At 36.2% G+C, this 21,382-nt stretch overlaps 1 pseudogene; it reads left to right on the top strand.

Moving 5' to 3' along the window:
• The first annotated feature begins 20,387 nt into the window (after positions 1–20,387).
• On the top strand, positions 20,388–21,045 carry LOC102442580 (annotated as a pseudogene).
• Positions 21,046–21,382: the final 337 nt, after the last annotated feature.

Below are 21,382 nucleotides of genomic sequence, written 5' to 3'. Positions count from 1 at the left end.
TGTGATGATGTGGGGGCAGCCATCTTGTGATACGAGAGCATGAGGGTCAATTTGCATATTACCTCTTTATTATATAGAATAAGAATTTCACAAAATGATTATTATAATTAATTTTGGCAATTATATTAATCACACTGACAGTGATCCTATAGTACTAATTATGATAACATTTTTACAGAATTATAAGTTCTAGGTACCATGTTACATGCAAAGTTTCTCATATCATTATCAAAAACTCTTATGGTGTGGCTATTATTAAGAACAGATTTTGCATATGATGACATAGACATATGGTTAAATACATTTTTAAAATTTACCTTTATTGTTGAAAGTATTATAGATGTTCCTTTTTTCCCATTATCCCCCTTTATCCTGCCCCTGCAACACACCCAGGCCTTTACCACACTATTGTCTGTGTCCATGGATTATGCATTTATATTAAAGTAACAAAGCTATGAGGTGTGGGAGCAGAGATGCAAGTATCAGCCTGATCCAAGGTCTTCTATAATAAATACAAGTAATAGTAACAGAAAAGTAATAGAAAATTTATATCAATATTTTTTACAAAATGCAAGCCATAGCCTGTTAATAGTTTATGTCTATAAATATAAGAACATATTAGAGTAATGTAATTGTCTTGTATGTTTATTTTTAGTTATACACTGTCTGTTAATTAAACATTCTATCAAAGATAAAAATGTGTACAATATTGAGTCTATTCACTGCAGAAAACAGTACATACACCATCAAAAAAATTACTGAACGATCTATAGAGGGCAAAAAGTCATTTTTTTTTAAGTACTAGAAAGTGAGAGTTCAGGAAGGTTGGAGCTAACTAAGTATTAAAAATTGGTATTCTGGAGAGGATAGAATAAGTCCATTGATCTGTGCTTACTTGTACAAAATGAGTTCCATTATTCATTGTTCAGGAAACAGGATTCACTTTATATCAAGTAAGGGTTCCTAATCTCAGAGTTGCTCCACGGGCATGGTTCTTCACAGGTTTCAGCTGATTAATTCCAATGGCACAAAAACAAAATAGTCAGTTTTGGTATCTCCTATGCAAGGGCTGCTGTTTGTTCAATATAAGCAAAATTTCCTTACAGCCCTTTCCTTAAGCTCTCTTGGACTGAGACAATAGAATAATGACACAAAAGAATGATAGATAATTTGATTTCCTTCATGCACACCTTTATCATGGTTTTAGTTTTTTAATAGATAATGTTGTATTTACCTAGTAAATTCTATTTTTTAATGCACAATCATCTGATGTATCAATTTACAAGATAATGACTACAACCTATAAGACTGTGGTAACAATAAACTTGATAAACAATGATTACTAATGTTCTTTCATTTAGTAATTATCTATATACTAGAGGCCTGGTGCACAAAAATTTGTGCACTCAGGGGGGTCCTTCAGCCCGGCCTGTGCCCTCTCGCAGTCTGGGACCCCTCAGGGGATGACAACCTGCTGGCTTAGGCCCACTACCCGGGGGAATGGGCCTAAGCTGGCAGTCAGACATACCTCTGGCAGCCTGGGAGCCCTCGGGGGATGTCCATTTGCCAGCGGGAAGCAGGCCTAAGCTGCAGTTGGACATCCTTATTGCTGCTGAGGAGGTGGGAGAGGTTCCCACCACCACAGCTGTACTGGCAGCCGTCAGCCTGGCTTGTGGCTGAGCAGAGCTCCCCCTGTGGGAGTTCACTGACCACCAGGGGGCAGCTCTTTCATTGAGCTTCTGCCCCCTGGTGGTCAGTGTGTGTCATAGTGACCAGTCATTCCCAGTCGTTCTGCTGTTAGGGTCAATTTGCATATTACCCTTTTATTATATAGGATAGAGGCCTGGTGCATGGGTGGGGGCTGGCTGGTTTGCCCTGAAGGGTGTCTCAGTTCAGGGTGGGGGTTCCGCTTGGGTGCCTGGCCAGCCTGAGTGAGGTGCTGATGGCTGTTTGCAGGCTGGCCAAGCCCCCCAGCGGGGACCCTCACCCCATGAGGGTGTGGCCATCCTGGGTGAGTGGCTGATGGCTGTTCACAGGCTGGCCACTGCCCCCAGCCACCCAAGCTCCCAGTGGAGGCTGCCTGGAATCAGGTATCTGGGATTTATTTATCTTCTATAATTGAAACTTTGTTGCCTTTAGCGGAGGCCACAGCTGACCAGGGCAGGCGGGAAGCTTGGCTTCCTCCATCGCCGGGGCAACCAAGCCTTCTGCTTGCTCCAGCTCCGTGGCTGCTGGCCATTTTGGTTGGGTTAATTTGCATATAGTCGCTCTGATTGGCTGGTGGGCATGGCTTGGGCATAGCGGAGGTGTGGTCAATTTGCATGTTTCTCTTTTATTAGATTAGATATAATAGAGAAATATGCTAATTAACTGGGATGCCATAGAGGCTCGACCCAACAGGAGGAGGTTGCATGCAGTGTCAGGGGCGGGGTGGCAGGGGCCTCTGTGCGCCTTTGCAGCGGGAGGGCCTGATCAGCAGTGGCCATGGCTGCTTCAAGGGCCGGAGAGTGAGGCAGGGCCAGACTGGTGACTGGAGGGTGGGCGGTGCCGTGCAATTTTGAATTGCTCGTTGGGCTCCTAATTATACATAAGATCTTCCCTGAGTCTTTGAGGCTTATTTATATATCTTACAGCAAATTTAGTAATGAGAAGCTTATAGTAGAGTCAATCAGCCAAGATGAAGGAAATAAACAAACAACATTTAAAAACTGGAAATACCTATAGTTGTTAAACCAAAAGTGGTCTAGTGAACTTGTTATAGTAGTAAATAATGACTGAGTGGATGAAATTAGAATTGCTTTTAGAAATCAATTTATAAGGATTTGATCAATAATCATCTTAGGGTAATAACTGAACTATGGAAGCATTGACAAATCTTTATTGCTTTTTAAATTTATAATCATGAGCTGCATAACAATGCGTTTATTTTTTTAATATGTTATTATTGATTTCAGAGAGGAAGGGAGAGGGAGAGAGAGATAGAAACAACAGTGATGAGAGAGGTTCATTGATCGGATGCTTCCTGCATGTCCCACACTGGGGATTGAGCCTGCAAGCCGGGAATGTGCCCTGTCTGAGAATTGAACCATGACCTCCTGGTTCATAGGTCTGAGGCTCAACCACTGAACCATGCCAGCTGGGCACAATTTGTTTTTTGTTTTTAACAACTAACCACATATATGACAGTGGTCCCATAAGATTATAGTGTAGCTGAAAAATTCCTAACGTTACCGTGGTCATAACATTGCAGCATAATCCATTAAGATATGGTAGTAATGTCCTAGGCCTTCACATTCACTCACTGTTAACTCAACTGACTTACTCAGAGCAACTTCCAGTTCTTCAAGATCCATTCAAGGTAAGTGTTATCAACAGATGTACCATTTTTTAAATCTTTAACACCACATTTTTACTGTGCCTTTTCTATGTTTAGATACACAAACACTATTGTATTACAATTGCCTTCAATATTTAGTACAGTAACAAGCCATGTAGTTTTATAAGTGAGTAGAAGAGGCTATACTACACCCAGGTTTGTGAAAGTGCACTCTGTAATGTTCACACAACAAAGTCACCTGATGACACATTTCTCAGAACATAAATGTGTCATTAAGTGGCACATTACTACACACAAAGTTATTGTTTGTTTCAGACAATAAGGAAATTTAAATTTATAAAACAAACCTGTCCCAAACAAATCAATTTATAGACATTACTTGTATCAGTGTTTTTACATCAATATGAGTATGCTTTTCTAAAGCTGAAAAGAATGCATTCATTGAAACATAGTTATATGACAAAGAAGTCACCTCTATCTAATTAAGCTACAAGGTCAAAATTTCCCTTCAGATTTGTCAGGCTTATTACTATTCTTAATTTACTCTCCCCCTCCAAAAAAAAAGAAAGACTTCTAACAATAATTTTAAATTAAGTAAAGTATTAGAAAATGCTAGCCAAAATTTACACATTTAATAGTTTTTCCTTTGGTAAAAGTAAAAGATTAAAACTTCTGATTTGTCAGGGAACTGTCCAGAAAATATCAAAAGTAATATGGTGAAGAGACATTTTAATAGTTTCAGTATGAGATGTGAAAGCAAAAACAAAATGAGTTATCAGTTCACATTGATTAAAAAAATCAAGGAAGAGTTGTATTGTCTTGGGTGACTCATTAATCAGAGTGATCATTGAGTTGTAGTAATATTGTAGAAAAATATTTATACTAATTATGAGTATTAGAACTTCCTTCAGTGACAAACCCTTTCAGTTACCCTTTCTATTATCTAGGAGCTCAGGAAGAAGAAATATACATGGAGAACACAATATATATTGCAAGTTCATAATTTCCATTTAACTGTCAGCCCTCCAATATCTGTTAAAATATGAAATCTATTTAAACATATACAGAGAGTCATCCTGGACAATTTTAGAATAAAATACCTTGAAAGTTTTCTATTTTAATCTTGAATAGAATTAACCTTATTAAACTAATATGCAAAAATTAATTCTACCATTTTGATTTGTTTTATATACAACAAATATGCCCATGTAGTACTTAACAATATTATAAGAGAAGTAAAAGTATATGTAAAATATTATATGTGAATATATAAAAATAAAATCTACACTAATAAAAGAGAAACATACAAATTGGTGTCACTCCGCTACACCCACCAGCCAATCAGAGCAACTATGCAAATTAACCCAACAAAGATGGTGGTTAATTTGCATATGCAGGCACAGAGCGAAGACTGAAGGCTCCGGCCGGAGTGAAGACTGAAGACTGAAGACTGAAGACTGAAGAGGCTTGGTTTCTCCACTGCGGCTGCAGCGTTGAAGCCAAGCCTTGCTGCGGCCGCAGTGGAGAAGTCAAGCCTTGCTATGGCCGGAGGGGCGAAGCCAAGCCTCACTGCAGCCGGAGGGGAGAAGCTTAGCCTCGAGGCTTGGCTTCTCTGCTGCGGCCAGACCAAAGGCCTGGGTCCCGGGTACCGGAGGAAAACCGGTGCCAGCAGCCAGGGGAAGGAAGGCCTATTGCACGAATAAGTAAAAATAATTGTTTTATATTTGTTGTCAATCTTAGAGAAATTCTGATGTCCTTACAGTATTCTTGAGAAATAATAATGCTTTAAAGACTTTCAGCCCAGGCCAGGTGGCTCAGTTGTTTGGAGTGTTGTCCTATACATCAAAAGGTTTCAGGTTCTATCCCAGGTCAGGGTGTGTATGAGAGGCAACCAATTGATATTTCTCTCTCACATAGAAGTTTCTCTCTCTCTCAATCTCTTTCTCTCTCTCTTTCTCTCTCCTTTCCTCCCTAAAAAAGAAAAAACAAACAATAAAATTGTATCCTCAGGTGAGGAATAAAAAAAAAAACTTTCAAATTTCTGATGTCCTTACAATATATTTTGGAAATAAAATTTTTGTTAAAACTTTTAAGATTTCAAAATAAATTAGAAGTTTAGAAATTAAAGTTACCCTTAAATAACAATATAATAATTGACATTTTATCATTCATTATTACAATTGAGTTCAGTTGAACGTACATGTTACAGTTTTTAAAATTTTAAACATTTATTAAAACAACATTTTTTTTTCAGGATAAAACATTTAGGATGTTAATTTTATGTGTTTTCTCTAAGAAATTAAACCAAGACTCTCATAACCTAGAATACTAAACTGACATTTTTATACTATGATAGAATCTTGGAAAAGTCAGAATATTAATTTTTAAAAATTCACCTTGATTAGATACATTTTATTTCTTTTTACATAATATGACAATTTAATCATTAAATGAGCTTCATGTCTTACTCTCTCTTAGTCAAGAGATAAGTAACTAAAGCCTTAACTACAGTGAATTTTTTGTTTTTGTTTTAGATTTTTCCCATAATTGAAGACAAACAGAGTTTTTCTTAGAAGGCAAATGAGTTAAAATTAGTAATTCATTTAAAAAATTCTTTAGAAATCTTTATGCTGTATTATAAAAGTATATGAGTATTTATAACTTTCTATAAACTTATAGTTAGCACCAGAGCTGCCATGAAATTTAAGAGATCTTATCATGGGCTTAGTTATTTCTTTTTCTACTTAGTATTATATAGACCTGGGCTAGACATTCCTAGAGTGTTTAAGCATAATGACAGATTTTAAAAAACAATTTCAAAGGTAGAATGTTATAGAATTGAAATAGCCTTATGGAAAGGGTCAAAGCTGTGGTAAATGTTTCACCATTTCAGTGCCTATGTTTGCCACACAACAGGTCAAGAAATTATTCCTTTGGCAGCAAAAAGACAAACTTAAGAATGCCCCCAAAAGAAAGTAAGATTATCATTCCAAAGCAAGTACAGGAAAAAAGGGAAGCAAAATAAGACTGAAAGCTTAGTGGCAGATGACTGATGGTCAAAATTATACAATAAGGCATGAGCTACAATAACTCAGAGTTAGAATACCTCAAACAATCTCAGCTAATGAAATAAACTCTGAGGGCTCAAGAATAAATGAGATCTCAGTCAGTCACCACTGTAATGTTCACCCAGAGCACGAGATCACTAAAGACACAAGCTGAGCCCCAAAGGCACATGTAAGCCTGTTGTTCCTGTGCAAAAGTCCAGCAACACTAGCACCAGTAAATAAGGCTAACAAAGTAATTTAGGTGGGACTTCTAGAATATCTATAATAATAAAAGCATAATATGCAAATCAACCGAATGGCTGGACAGCGGAACGACTGTCTGGACAACCTTCTGGACAAAGCCCGAGCTGTGACAAGCCCGGACAAAGCCAAGGCAGCAGGGGCTGTGAAGGCCTACTCTTGCAAGAAATTCGTGCATCAGGCTTCTAGTCTGAGAATAAAACACCAAGTTAAAGTACTACTTCTATGACTGCTTTCAGAGAAATTGGGGTAACCTCTTCCCCTCTCTGCTGTGGGTGGGGTCCTTAAAATATCTAAAAAAAAAAATTTCTGAGACTCCCAGAATAGGATGAGTGATTTTTATGTGCCTGGAATTACATTCCTGAGTTTCCAAAGTCCCATTTCCCTTGGACCAGTCATAGAAGTGTTGCTGGGGTTTCAGTGGAGCTAGAAGCAAAGCCAGGGTCCAGAGTTTTCTTTCCATGTTGGAGCTGGGTCCAGTTTAGCATCAGGCTAGCAGCAGTCCATTCGTCCATTGTGTGTGGGGGCCAGGTGACCATGGGCCACACAGGAGAATGCCAGGAAGCAGGGGTGAGAGAGCCTGAAAGCCAGGAGTCAAGTGCAACATGTCAAGGGCAACCAAAAGCAACCAACAGAGCTAACTCCTTTGTTTCGGGGAGCAAATATTCCAAATTTAGAGCCTGTGCAGGGACCATGCCCATTCTGGCCAATGACCTGTTCCCAGGTATGACTGATAGGCATGTACCTTCCCAACATCACCCCAACTTTACTGGGCATGAGTCTATTCTCCTCCTTGTCCTGTCCCTTCCCCCAGCCACCTGCAGGGAATACACTACCTGGAGAGTGTAAAGCTTTAGCTTCCTGGTGAAGCTGGCCAAATGACATGCCTATAATATTTGGCCTTCCCTTTGTTCCTTTCCTGTTATTAAAAACTAAGTTAATTACAACAGTATCATGACCACTACCACCACAATAATATTACATAGCTGTATCTACTAATATTCCAAACAAGGGAACACACACCAGTTAAGACATGTACTAAGTTGCTGAGGTGGATAAGAAGGGGGGGAAATCATGGTGATTGTTCTAGGTAAGTGTGGAAACTAGCACATTAATAAAATGAAATGACTTGATATGGCTGTACTGTCCTTTAGTCATGAAGGTATCTTTAGTTTGGTTTAGTAAGTGAATGTTTGTTCATTCACACCATTCATATCCATGGCATTTTCTCAGTTTCAGCTGTTTAGAGCCAGTTATAATAAAATCCAACAGTCATTTTTGTTATATTTTAGAGAAATGTTTATATATATATATATATATATATATATATATATATATATATATATAATGAAATGGATTTCTTAGTATGCATCTCTCTCAAAAAAATTGAGCACCTCTGATTTAGATATTGGCAAAATGATTTGTCACATATACATTGACTCTTCTCTAGAGCCCAAATGCAGAGAAAGTTCACTATTTTAAAATCCCAGTTTTTTCAAGATAAAAAGAACAAAACTACTGACAGTTTTTGTGGAGTTGCTTGCTAAAATTAGGTTAGTGTGAATGCAATGTTTTCTTTCCCTTGCTGTTTGTATTAAAGCAGAGAGATATAAGAAAATGAGCTTCTCATAAATTATTTCATGAGCAAAGTAAACGAGAACAAACAGATAACAGCTATCACTGGTGCACATTGTTAAAAGAAGCTTTACTAATCTTAGGATAAAAAACGGTGTCCCAGGTGCTTATCAGCAAATTCAATTACAAATGCAAAGCCAAGAAGTTTATAAACGCAAAGCTAAAATCAGGTTTAGATGATTCTGAGGAATCTGGGTTGCTTTTTTATGAGTCTATACCTAACCTTGATGAGACAGGAGTAAAATGGAAATCATGCATTCAGAGGCAAGGTACATGTATTGAAAATAATGGAATTGGTCTGCAGGCAGTAGCTTAGCTGGCAGACTGTCACAGCATGCTCCTCATTAGGATAATTCCTTGAAGCTTAAGATTGTTAGTATAAGCAAGGCTGAAATACGCAGGTGATAGTGGCTAGACACAGGTATTCATCTTCAAACTAAACTGTTTTTTGAACAATGATATGATCCACAGAAATTTTAATACTTCGATATTAGTCCCCAAAACTATTACCACAAACTTAATTTTATTTTTTTATCATTGACACTATTACAGATGTCCCCTATTTTCTCCCCCTTTGCCCACCTCCACTCAGTGAGCAGTTTGCTCTGGTTACTTACACTATTTGAGACAACTTTGAGTTTACGTGCAGATATATGAATAAGCTATGTCTAATCTACATTTTACCTCTAAAATTATCTTTTCTTTAACTTTGACCTAGTTTAGCTTTGCAGTCAAGAGATATTCCTACCTGTATCATAGTTAACCTTTAAAATTCTTTATAGCTTTGACTATTTCTCCGTCTTTACATGTGTTTTAAATACTTCAATAGAATTCAAATAATTCTTATTATTTTACTTGGCAAAGTATTACTTTCTAGTATTATCACTCTGTCATATTATACCTAGAAAAAGTTTTACTACTGTCATCAATTTTAGAAAATTTTATATCAGTTGTTTTATGCTTTAGCTCCTTTAGAAATTACTTATAATTTCATATAGTAACAGCTCATGTTAAGTAACATAATATACCTCTATTGATATAAATGCTTTGTCTCTTCTTTTTAAAAAATATTAGAATTTACATGTTGAAAATCTGATATACACCTGCTATATTCTTTTCTCTGGCTGTTTTCTATTTTTAATTATATTTTATAACTTGTTATTAATTATTTACAGAGAATTTATTGATGGCCTATATATTTATTTGTAACCTTCATGAAGTCTAATTGTGATTACTTGTTCTGTTTAATCTAATGCTATTTCTCACTCCTTAGACATTATTTAAACCTTTCTATTTTTCTTGGACTATACTAAAAATAATAATAATAATAATATTCTTAATTTCCCTAAAATTTAATAGGGTAGTTGTCACAGTTAAACTCTAAGTGTATTGTTTACTGTTCAAAGTATTTTGAAATGGACTTTTTTCTTTAATAAAAGAATTATAGTGAATTTTATTTAATAAAATATTCTAAAGAAATCAGTGTTTATGCTTTGAAAAAATATATTCAAAGGAATGTATAATAATGGAGGAACTACTTTTTCTTTTTTAGATTTGCATGAAAGACTATGGTTTTGAAGGAATAATAAAGATGCAGAAGTGAGCAAGTGAGAAGTAACATGAGGTCAGAGATATGTTATCTGTAGACTATATCATCCCAAACAAGAGAGAATAAGTAACTATTTGCTGAATGGAAAAAAATATATATATATAACAAATACATAATTAAATAATTTAACTATTGGTGACCACCAAGACCAGGTGGATTGATATGGAAAAAGGAACAGCATGGAAAAGAGAAGAATAGTGCCTAATGTTGCCACAACCCTGCACAAGCTAAACTCTTCATCATATCTCCCCTGATGTAGAATCAGCCACAAAATAAAGAGAAAGGTGAAACATTTGAACTTTCAAAGGATAAATTTGAAATTCTTAAGGAGAAATTTGACGTACAATAGGATAGAGTAAATTCTTGTCACTTGAAGAAATGTGGGCTAGAGACAGAAACTAAGTTTTATAATGGAAAATAAGAAAAGTTGAACTTATTGGACATCTGTAATTTTAATATATCATATTTGTTGTATATGGACATCATTTTTTATTTCAAAAATTCTAAGACAATTTGGTGAGACAACATGTGATACTTGTCTTTCTCCGGCTAGCTTATTTCGCTTACATGAATAAATTTGAAAACCCAGGGCTAAAACTAAAGTGTTATTAAGAGAATGGCCATCATTCACACACACACATGCACACACACATACACCACATTCACACCAGTAACTATGTAAAAGTAATGATAAGTTATTTAGCTTGATTGGAGTGATCTTTACACAATGCATAGATATCTCTAAATATAAAATGGTATACCTTAAATATAAACAATTGTCATTCATCAAGGATATATCAATAAAGTTGTTTGCTTGTTTTTCGCTATAAATGCATGCGAGAATTGAGACTACTTAGTGGTATTGCTGTGCAGAGAAATGTCTGACTCAGAATTTAGTGTACATTTTAGGAGAATAAATTCTTATAACAATGACTCTAAAATTCTAGTGACACTAGACTGCTTTAAATTTTTCTGCCAAGATAGGCTGCAAAAGGAAAATTATACACTGTTTTAGAATGTATTGATTAGCCTAAATTTTTAAGTCTCAATAAAATTAGACACATAAAAACCTATGAAAGAGGCACATTTCTAGTTATTAAAAGTCAAAATTTGATACTTAAATTTTATTCCTAGTAAACAATGTCAAAGCAATCATGGCAATAGACAAAGCTGGGCTAATTTTATTCAAGGCTGTTGCAAAGGGGAGAGAGGCAAGAATTAAGTGTGAACTCAGCTCCAGAGAAACAAGGACTGGAAAGCTTTTATTTATTTGTTATTTATTTATTTATTTTAATCTTTATTGGTCAGAGTATTACATATTCCCCTATTTCCCCCATTGACCTATTCTAACTCCCCTGCTCCCTGCCCCCCTCCCCAGGCCTTCACCACTGTATTGTGTGTCCATAGGTTATGCATATATGCATACAAGTTCTTCAGTTGATCTCCTCCCACCCACCCCAACCTTCCCTCTGAGATTTGACAGTCTGTTCCATGCTTCTATGTCTCTGGATTTATTTTGTTCAACAGTTTATTTTGTTCATTTTATTCCATATATGAGTGAGATCATGTGATACTTGTCTTTCTCTAGCTGGCTCATTTTGCTTAGCCTTAGTATATTCTCCAGGTCACTCCATGCTGTCTCAAAGGATAAGAAATCCTTCTTTTGTACTGCTGCATAATATGCCATGGTGTAATGTACCACAGATTTTTTATCCACTCATCTACTGATGGGCACTTGGGCTGTTTAGAACTGGGACATTTTTAAAAGTAGGGTAGTGTGATCCTAAGCCATCTATGCTTGTTAATTGGCTTTACTCGAAAGAAAAATAAACTTTTTTATATCTTCATTACAGCAGATAATTTCACACCTCAACTCAAGGCAGCCTATCCTCCCCCAAACTGGGAGATAGGAGCACTAACCCTTACATTCAAAAGGGATGGAACCTCTGTTTCTTCAGAAAGATGGTGCCTCGGTTATAAACCTGGCAGTAAGATGAGAGAATATTTACATTTCAAAGGACCAATAAACCATAAACCATTTTAAGTAGTTTAAAGTAAATGATCTCAGAAAAGGGAGGAATACTACAATGGAATACTACACAGTCATAAGAAAAGATGAGGTGCTGACATTTGCGACAACATGGATGGATCTTGAGAATATTATGCTTAGCAAAATAGTCAGACAAAAAGGCAAGATCCATATGATTTCACTTATATGTGGGATATAAAACTGAAAGCAACACATAAACAAACAAGAAAATCAAACAAAACTTATAGAAATGACAACAGTATGAGGGAAGGGGTTGGAAAGAGAGTAAAGGGGGTCAAATATATGGTAACAGAAGAAGATTTGACTTTGGCTGGTGGGTGTACAAAGTAATATTTAGATGATGTATCATAGAATTGTCCACTTGAGACCTATGTAATTTTATTAAGCAATATCACCCCAATACATTTAATTTTTAAAAAGGGAAATAGTGGGCTTATAATTAGAAAAAAGCCTGTAGGAAGTTTAGTCAACATGGATGGACTTGGACCATATTATGGTAAGTGGGATAACTTAGAGAAAAATAAGTAAAAATAAGTAATATGTGGAGTCTAAAATGTCAAACTCATAGAAAACAGAGTAAAATGGTGGTTGCGAGGTAATGGATGGTGTTAATAAGATTGATGTAGTTTAAGGGACAGATTTGCAATGAGAGGTAAATAAGTCACAGAGATCTAATGCATAGTATAAAAATATAGACAATAATGTTGCATTATAATTATGTAATGTGATAAAGGTGCCAAATATAACTTCAACAGCAATCATAACACAAAATAAAAAATGTACATGCAGCTCTGACCAGTTTGGCTCAGTGGATAGAGCGCCGGCCTGCGGACTGAAGGGTCCCAGGTTCGATTCCGGTCAAGGGCATGTACCTGGGTTTCGGGCACATCCCCAGTAGGGGGCATGCAGGAGGCAGCTGATCGATGTTTCTCTCTCATTGATGTTTCTAACTCTCTACCCCTCTCCCTTCATCTCTGTAAAAAAATCAATAAAATATATTTGAAAAAAAAATGTACATGCATACCTTTATTTACACAATGTTATATATCAAATATATTCAATAAATACATAAGCTTAGTCAAGCTGAGGGAAACATTCTAATGTAGAGGAAGCATTAGATCATCCCCAAAGGCAGAGCAACGCTACCAGCCCAGCAAACTGGCATTCCTTTATAATCTTGTGGCTTGTAATTGACCAAGAACTGTATGCTATAAATATTTTATTTTTTCACAACGGTGACATCTCAGTATGACAACTTTTAGATTTTGAACACTGCAAACGGTCTCCTTTATTCATTTTTGTTATTATATTTCATGCTTTTTGTAACCCTATGAAATAAAAAATGAATTACTGACTGCAATGTTGAATCTGAACTGTTAACTCCTGCTTCATTAATGGGAGGTGGGGTGGGAGGGTAATGCAAAAATATAGAGAAGAGAAATATATTTGACCTTAGTATTTTTTCTTTACACTAAGCATAGTCCTTGTTAGAGGGGCTATCATCAAAAGAATATTTGTGATTCACTTCTAGTAATCATCTGTGGTGGTTTCACATCTGATTAGATTGAACCCATCTGGACAGGTTTCTTTAGTTCATGGCCCAGAATTCCACAATGCAGCTCTGAGTCTCACTGTTGGAACCAACAATAATTCCAATCCCCATCTGAATTTTTCATATATTTGCACCATTTATTTATCATAGGGGAATAAGACAAAATTTTTCTAATCAAGTTAGAAGATGTCATTTGAAACACATGTTGCTTTCTAAATGTATCTGGAACTTAGCACCATAAATAAGGAAAAAATGGAAATTACTGACAAACTAATAAATAGTAAGCACTTCATAGTGATTATGTACTTGGCATTAATTAATTAATTTATTTATTACTCATAATAACACTAAAGAATACATAATTATTATTTTTAAATGAGGAAAATAAGATCAATATTTAAGTAAAATAATACACTGAGTATTTAACAAATTTGAGTTTTGATACTAAGTTGATTTTGATTTTTATAACACAAAGTTCCTAGTGAAAAAAATTTTAGAGACAGGACAGGAAGTTTTAGGGAAAAAGCGGGGGGGTGGTCCATGGAAGAGGAAAGCATATGTGATGGGAAGGAGATAGCTCCAAGATGCCAGAATGTTTATCTTGCTTTTACAGAGGATAAAGAAATATTACAAGAGGAAGGCATACATTCACAGAGGATAGAGGAATGTTGCAAGATAAGGGGGAGAGAAAAGGGGGGAGAGCACCAAGTGGTCTTTGGACTTTGAAACTCATAGTATGCAGGAGAACGACTAATTAGGAAAGCACGGGAGTCATAAATTAAGGAAGCATCCAATTAGAAAGGGTCATGAAGAGACAAAGAGCTGCAGTCTTTATAAACCTGGAGACAGGGAAACTCAGAACAGGATTTAGATTATTTTTCCCTTTTAGTAAGAGAGAGAGAGAGAGCAGGGTTTTCCCATTTGGGAATCCTTCTTCAGGGAGAGTCTGTATATGCTTGCAATAAACTTCCACATGGTTGCTTAAAAATCTTTTGGTCTGGGAATTTATTCTTCAATCTTTGTGAGACAAAAACCCACAGAAAGAGACTGTTCCCCAACTCCAAGTATCAATAACTTGTTCTTCATCTAAAATATAACTTCAAAGAATACTGTACATGAAGTTGCATTGTGAATATGATTTGGGATATGTCATTTTCCTGACTGTCTAAGTCATATCCAATATTTAATATCAAATTGAATAGGTTTTGATTCTATTAAATAACAATTTCCTTTTAGGTCACAGATAGGGAAAGAGACTATGAGATAGCACAGATTTTCTGTAGTTAATAATAATCCCAAGTATTTTACCATTTAACATGTTAATACCTTGTAGTAAGAGTGTTTTGTTTCAAATGCAATTATACAAAACTATAAAATTTAAATATTCATTTTAAATTTATATGTTTTCTCTTAGCTGTTTTAATTTGGAGGGAAACCAATATTTTATTAACAGTAAAACTGAACTTCTTATCATTAGTGGATACTCTAAATGCATATTTGAATATCTCAGCATTTTATTTTTTAAAAATATGCCCAAAGTAAAAGAAGGGGCATATCAAAAGACTGAGCAATATTTTTCATAATAATTTGAATATCAATAGGAAAAATTCATTTTAAGTGCCTAACATTTATATAGTTTTTCTAATTTTATTTTTATTTGATCAAAGCATATATATATATATATATATTGTAAAAGATTTTATTTATTTCTAAAATCTCATAAGCTGCAGTTTCTTTCTCTGGTCATTTTTTGTCTGATACACATTTCTAGATGCTTCATTTATCAGCACATCATGTGTGTGTGTCTATGCTAAAGGTGGCACATTGTTTCTTTACTCTAGGCTTTTTAGATTAATGGGAAAATCAAGTAAACTTGAGATTAAGGGTCAGAGTTTTCTAGTATCTTTCTTAACTCTTGCCTAAGGGATTATTGTTACTGCAGAAATTTTACATTCTGTCATAGCATACTCTGGGGTCATGATCTTGACAAGTTAGATAAATGGTGAGTTAAAACCATGGGTGAGGGTCAATAAGGACAAGTCCTAGGCAGCTAAATTAAAAGCTAAATACCAATTATAATTCTACTTGTTGTGGAAAGTGTAACTAAATTCAAATAGAGCAGAATCACTAATGATAAGTCATAGATTTACAAAAGTAACTTTTGACTGTACAGTAACAGGCAATTAAACTCAAAACTTTATTTTTGTACAGGTTTGTTTGTTTCGAGACCTGTTGTTATCCTCACATCATATTTATGGTAGGTTTAACAGGATTAATAAGTCAAAGGAATTAAAAAGGAAACAAAACACAAAGTACAAAAGATAATTGAATGCGTGATAAATAAATGCTATGAGTTAAATCAAGGTGACTTTTTTATGTTCTAGGTACAGAAGTGTTAGTTTCTTTATTTCTGACTTTCAAGTTTTAGCAAGTAGACTGTAACTTATCCTTTATTTTATATTGTTAAATATATATTAATCAGTCTTTTAAGAGCATGTAATTGAAAGGGGTTTTAGGGGGTAAAATAGGTTTAGGGAATTTTTAAAATAAAGAGAGTCCATGGGGGAGGAAGGCTTGGAACCCAAAAGTGGGGGCTTGGAGCTTCCCAAAGGCAGACATTCACAGAGAACAATAAATTTCTACATTTACTTAATATAATAAGCCTTTTGAAAAAAATTAAATATGGAGATACTATATTACAGAGATTGGTGGAATGGGCAGCATTGGGATGGTTCTTGGAAAAGGATTTTCTGATGAGACAGAGAGATTAAGGCAAAAAGCTCTAAGGCAGTGATGGCGAACCTTTTGAGCTCGGCGTGTCAGCATTTTGAAAAACCCTAACTTAACTCTGGTGCCGTGTCACATATAGAATTTTTTTGATATTTGCAACCATAGTAAAATAAAAACTTATATTTTTGATATTTATTTTATATATTTAAATGCCATTTAGCAAAGAAAAATCAACCAAAAAAATGAGTTCATGTGTCACCTCTGACACACGTGTCATAGGTTCGCCATCACTGCCTAAGGGAAGCATGAATTACTAAAGATGAAGAGCAATGTGGAAATAGGTAGTGTACAAGTTGTCTGTCTAATGGTACAAAATGCAATTTAGAAAAGTAGGCAAAAACAGATAAGCAGAGGCATATAAACAATGGGAAAGTGTTTAGATTTCACCCTGAGTCTGATGCAATGTTCAAAAGGTAAATAAATCATAAATGGCAAATGTGATAATTGTTCTAAAAGGTCCTAATTTCTTACTGCTACTAATTAAACTAATCATTGTGCATGTTATCCAAATGGCAGGTTGAAGTTTCGGGGTTTTTATTCTATGAAGTTTGAAGAATAAAATTCACAGACTAGAAGATTTTATGCAAAAGCGTGGAAATTTATTGCAAGAATATATAAACTTCTTCCTGGAGAAGGGTCCTCAAATGGGTAACCAGTGAGTTTCTTTGTCTAAGGGTTTATAAATGCTGGCAGTTTCCTTGTCTGTTTATGTTATTTCCTAATTGGATCCTTCTTTTATTTTATGTCCCCTTATGTTTTTTCCCAATTGGCTGATTTTCCCATTCCTGTTTAGTATCAGTTTCAAAATGTCAAAGCTCACCAGGTGCCACCCCCTCCTCTTGCAACAGTCTGCCATCCTCTGTGCTTATAAGGTAAACATTTTAGTGGTTTGGAGTTGGCTTCACCCATCATGAATGCATTCCTTCCCCATGGACCCTACCCCAACTGCCTCTTTTATCTCTAAATCCTCTTAGCAGGATGTTCAGCTTCTGTTTCTGACAACAATTCACTCTCAAAGTGAATTCATGAGAGTGAATGAAATTCACCATTCACATTGCTGGTTCAAAACACATGATAGGTTCAAATATTTTCTGCAAATATATGCTGATAAATTGCACAGTTAATAACAATAGACTTTAAATACATTGTATTTTCACAAAATGTATAAATGTGTCCAATTAAGCCCTATTCTACTGCACATGTTTTACTGCTATCATTTATAATGTAGTATATTACAATTCTAGATGTACTGAATGAGTGGTATTTTTTTCACTCATTTGAAAATATTCTCAATTTTAGTTTTTCCTACAGATTATACAAGAAAGTTAATTCTTCTGACACTTCAAACTGACTTATTGGAAAATCAAACATAAGTGAGCAGTATTAGTAACATACATCTCTAAACTCATTGAGTACCATGTTGTTTGTTTTACTTTCACTTCAAATAATTTTATAATATGGCAGCCTAAAATTTATCTTAAAAATTTGAGAGCTAACCTTCTATGCAAGACATTTACTGCTCTTTATTTCTCAACATTGAAATGACACTGATATTTGAGAAATGTTGGGCAAGTATTTTTGAGGAATAGTGTAACTATTCTTTATACATTGTCAGTCAAGAAATCCCAATATTTCCTTTCACTTTTTAAAAAAATCTAGGGCACAAATTTAACCTTTTAATGTTTTCATATTTAATTTTGTATTAGGAATGCTTTTAATTTTATTAGAGTGACTATCCACTATATACATTCAATTTTTGAGAAAATATTTATTCTCTTTTAGACTTGACCATTATCTTTTTTATAAACAATCTGTGGTCCTGATAGAAATACATCCTATGGTAAATAAGACATTAGCTGTTCCATCCTATATAATAAAAGCCTAATATGCTAAGTGTCCACTCATCTGGTTGGCCATTCAACCAATCAAAGCATAATATGCTAATGATATGTTAAGGCAGTTCAACCGCTCGCTATGACATGCGCTGACCACCAGAGGGAAGACAGTCGACCAGTCAACCAGTCGCTATGACATGCATGAACCACCAGGGGGCCAATGCTCCGACCGATAGGTTAGCTTGCTGTTGGGGTCCAGCCAATCAGGACTGAGCGAGATGGGCTGAACACACACTCAGCCCTCCTTCGGTCCCTCCCTGGCTGGCCAACCTCCTGCGTCCTTCCCTGGCCCTAATCTTGCACTGGTGGGGTCCCTCAGCCTGGCATGTGCCAGCTCAGGCTGAGGATCCCCACCCCCAAGTGCACGAATTTCATACACCGGGCCTCTAGTATAGTATAAAAACAAAAATTTCAAGCAGCCCTCCATCATCAATTCCCTTTAGAAAAATCTGCCTTACTTTCTCCAAGCCATTTCACTATGTCTGCTGGATTGAAAAGGAAGAAGATCTGGCATGGTTTATATATTGGTTTTCAGGCTAAACTTGTTCCACAAAGGAATGTTCCTGAAGCATCATGAGGAAATACATTTTTCTGAATAGAGGGACTTTGAAGAGAACATCTTCATTGCTCACTTTGCCTAGAAGTGATGACACAAAATAAGGATCTATAGGAATATATATGCCATGGCCAATGAGTTCACCTGCCCTATGTGGCATTCACAGATAATGTCATAATGCCATAAGATGATTCTCCTTCACTAGAAAAGACCCTTAATTTTTAAAAAGGCAATAATATCCAACTTAAAAATAAATAAAACATATTTTCAGCTCATTTGCAGCTAAGGTGACACAGTTATATAATAAAATAGAAATGAACTCACTGGGAGAGACTTTTGTGAATCCTCTTATTATAGAAGACTGGAGAAAAATCGAGCAATGCTTAGAGAAATGGAGCTACACAGTTTTATTATGCCGGCAGACTCAGAGGAGGTTGCCTCTCAAATTCTGAGCAAACCGATATGGCGGAAGCCCCTCCTTTATCCCCTTTTGGTATCTTTGTCCCCCAAATATGGATTATACTTCCAGACCTTTTGCTGGCTTTGCAAAAAGCCCCAGGTATTGGGGCTTGAGACCATACCTAAGGGCCTGGCCTGGCGCCAGTGCTGGTAACCGCCCTCTGGGGGCTGTGTCATGGTTTATGGCCTCTGTAAAATGAGAGCATTTAGGTAACAGATTTTATAAGACCAGTTTGTGAAGAAAGGGGCAATGACTTCATTATAGGTTATCAAGAATGTACACGGGGCTGGCTGGCACAGATTCAGATTGCTAGCCCCCCCAAATATCATTGTTACATTGGAATTAGCCTTTTAGCCTCCTCACTCTCTGAAATAGCAAACAATTGACTGGCATGTGCCATTTGGAACTTTTCTAGGTCTGGAAGATAGATATAATGTTGAAGTGGAAGAGCCTTGCTATGTCGATGGGGCAAGAAACTTCAGGCAAAGGATGGCTTCATATAATTTTATAGAAGTCTTAGATTTTTGTAGTAAAGGGCTTCTCTAAATACCTTGGCTTCCAGTTGGTGGCACAGTTGGTTGGAGTGTCAACCCCTGTGCAACTAAAAGGTTGAGGGTTTGATTCCCAGTCAGGCACATATCTAGGTTGTGGGTTTGATCCCTGGTAGGGGAGTGTACGGGAGGCAACCAATTGATGTTTCTCTCTCTCTCTCAAATCATTAAGCATATCTTCAGGTGAGAATTAAAAGAAATAAAATTTGTTCTCCCATATAGTGTGGTCCCTTTTCATTTTGATGATTGTTTCTTTTGCTGTGCAGAAGCTTTTTAGTTTGATGTAGTCCCATTTATTTATTTATTTTTCCTTTGTTTCTCTGCCCTAGGAGATATATTGGTAAAAATTTTGTTATGTGAGATGTCTGAGATTTTGCTGCCTATGTTTTCTTCTAGGATTTTTATGGTTTCACTACTTACATTTAAGTGTTTTCTCCATTTTAAATTTATTCTTGTATATACATAACCCATAAACATAGGCAATGGAGCAGTGAAGACCTGGGATGGGGTGAGAGCCAGGTGGAGGCGGGTAATGGAGGAAAATGTGGGACATCTGTAATACTCTCAACAATAAACATAAAATAATAAAAACTAAAATACATTACAATAAATAGACATTTTTTCTTTCCAGCCAGCGCCAAGCTATGGGTATCTCTTGGGACAACTGGCACAAGCGTCGCAAGACCGGGGGCACGAGAAAGCTCTACCACAAGAAGCGAAATATGAGCTGGGATGCCCTGCTGCCAACACTAAGATTGGACCCCACAATCCAAGTGCACAGAGGCAACAAGAAGTACCGAGCCTTGAGGCAGGACATGGGCAACTTCTCCTGGGGCTCGGAGTGTTGTATGCGCAAAACAAGGATTATTGATGTTGTCTACAATACATCCAATAACGAACTGGTCCGCACCAGGACCCTAGTAAAAAACTGCATCCTGCTCATTGACAGCACACCACACCGACAGTGGTAGGAGTCCCACAGTGCACTGCCCCTAGGCCTCAAGAAAGGGGCCAAGCTGAAGAGGAAGAGATTTTTAAACAAAAAACGATCAAAGAAAATTCAGAAGAAATCTGATGGGAGGAAAAAGAATGCCAAAATCAACAGTTTTCTCCAGGAGCAGTTCCAACAGAGCAAGCTTCTTGCATGCATCGCTTCAACCAGGCCAGTGTGGCGGAGCGGAGGGCTATGTGCTCCAGGGCAAGGAGCTGGAGTTCTGTCTGAGAAAATCACGGCCCAGAAAGGCAAGTAAATCCTCTTCCCCCTATCTTAGCTCAGGTGATAAAGGTGTTTATTCTAGATAAACAAACAAACAACAAACAAACAAACACCTTGGCCTACTTTCACCTAAGAAAAATAAATTATCTTACTTATTTAAACCATGTTTCATTCAGATTTACCCTTACTCCTGGCTCCTTTAGTCATGTGGAGGATAGGATAGCACTGACTAAAAATAACACATAGTTTGAATCTGGGTTTACCTTCCTGCCTCAGACTTCTGCCAACACCCCATATTTTTGCATCACCAAAATATAGCTTCTGATCAATACATTTAGTTTATAATATAATTATCAAAGCCATGAAATCTTTTACAAGAGGAAAGACTCAAATTTTGTAATCTACTCAATAATTCTGAAGCAG

This window comes from Myotis lucifugus, unplaced genomic scaffold (assembly GCF_000147115.1).
Source record: "Myotis lucifugus unplaced genomic scaffold, Myoluc2.0 scaffold_149, whole genome shotgun sequence".
NCBI lineage: Eukaryota > Metazoa > Chordata > Mammalia > Chiroptera > Vespertilionidae > Myotis > Myotis lucifugus.
This window is presented reverse-complemented; position numbering and strand designations above follow the sequence as displayed.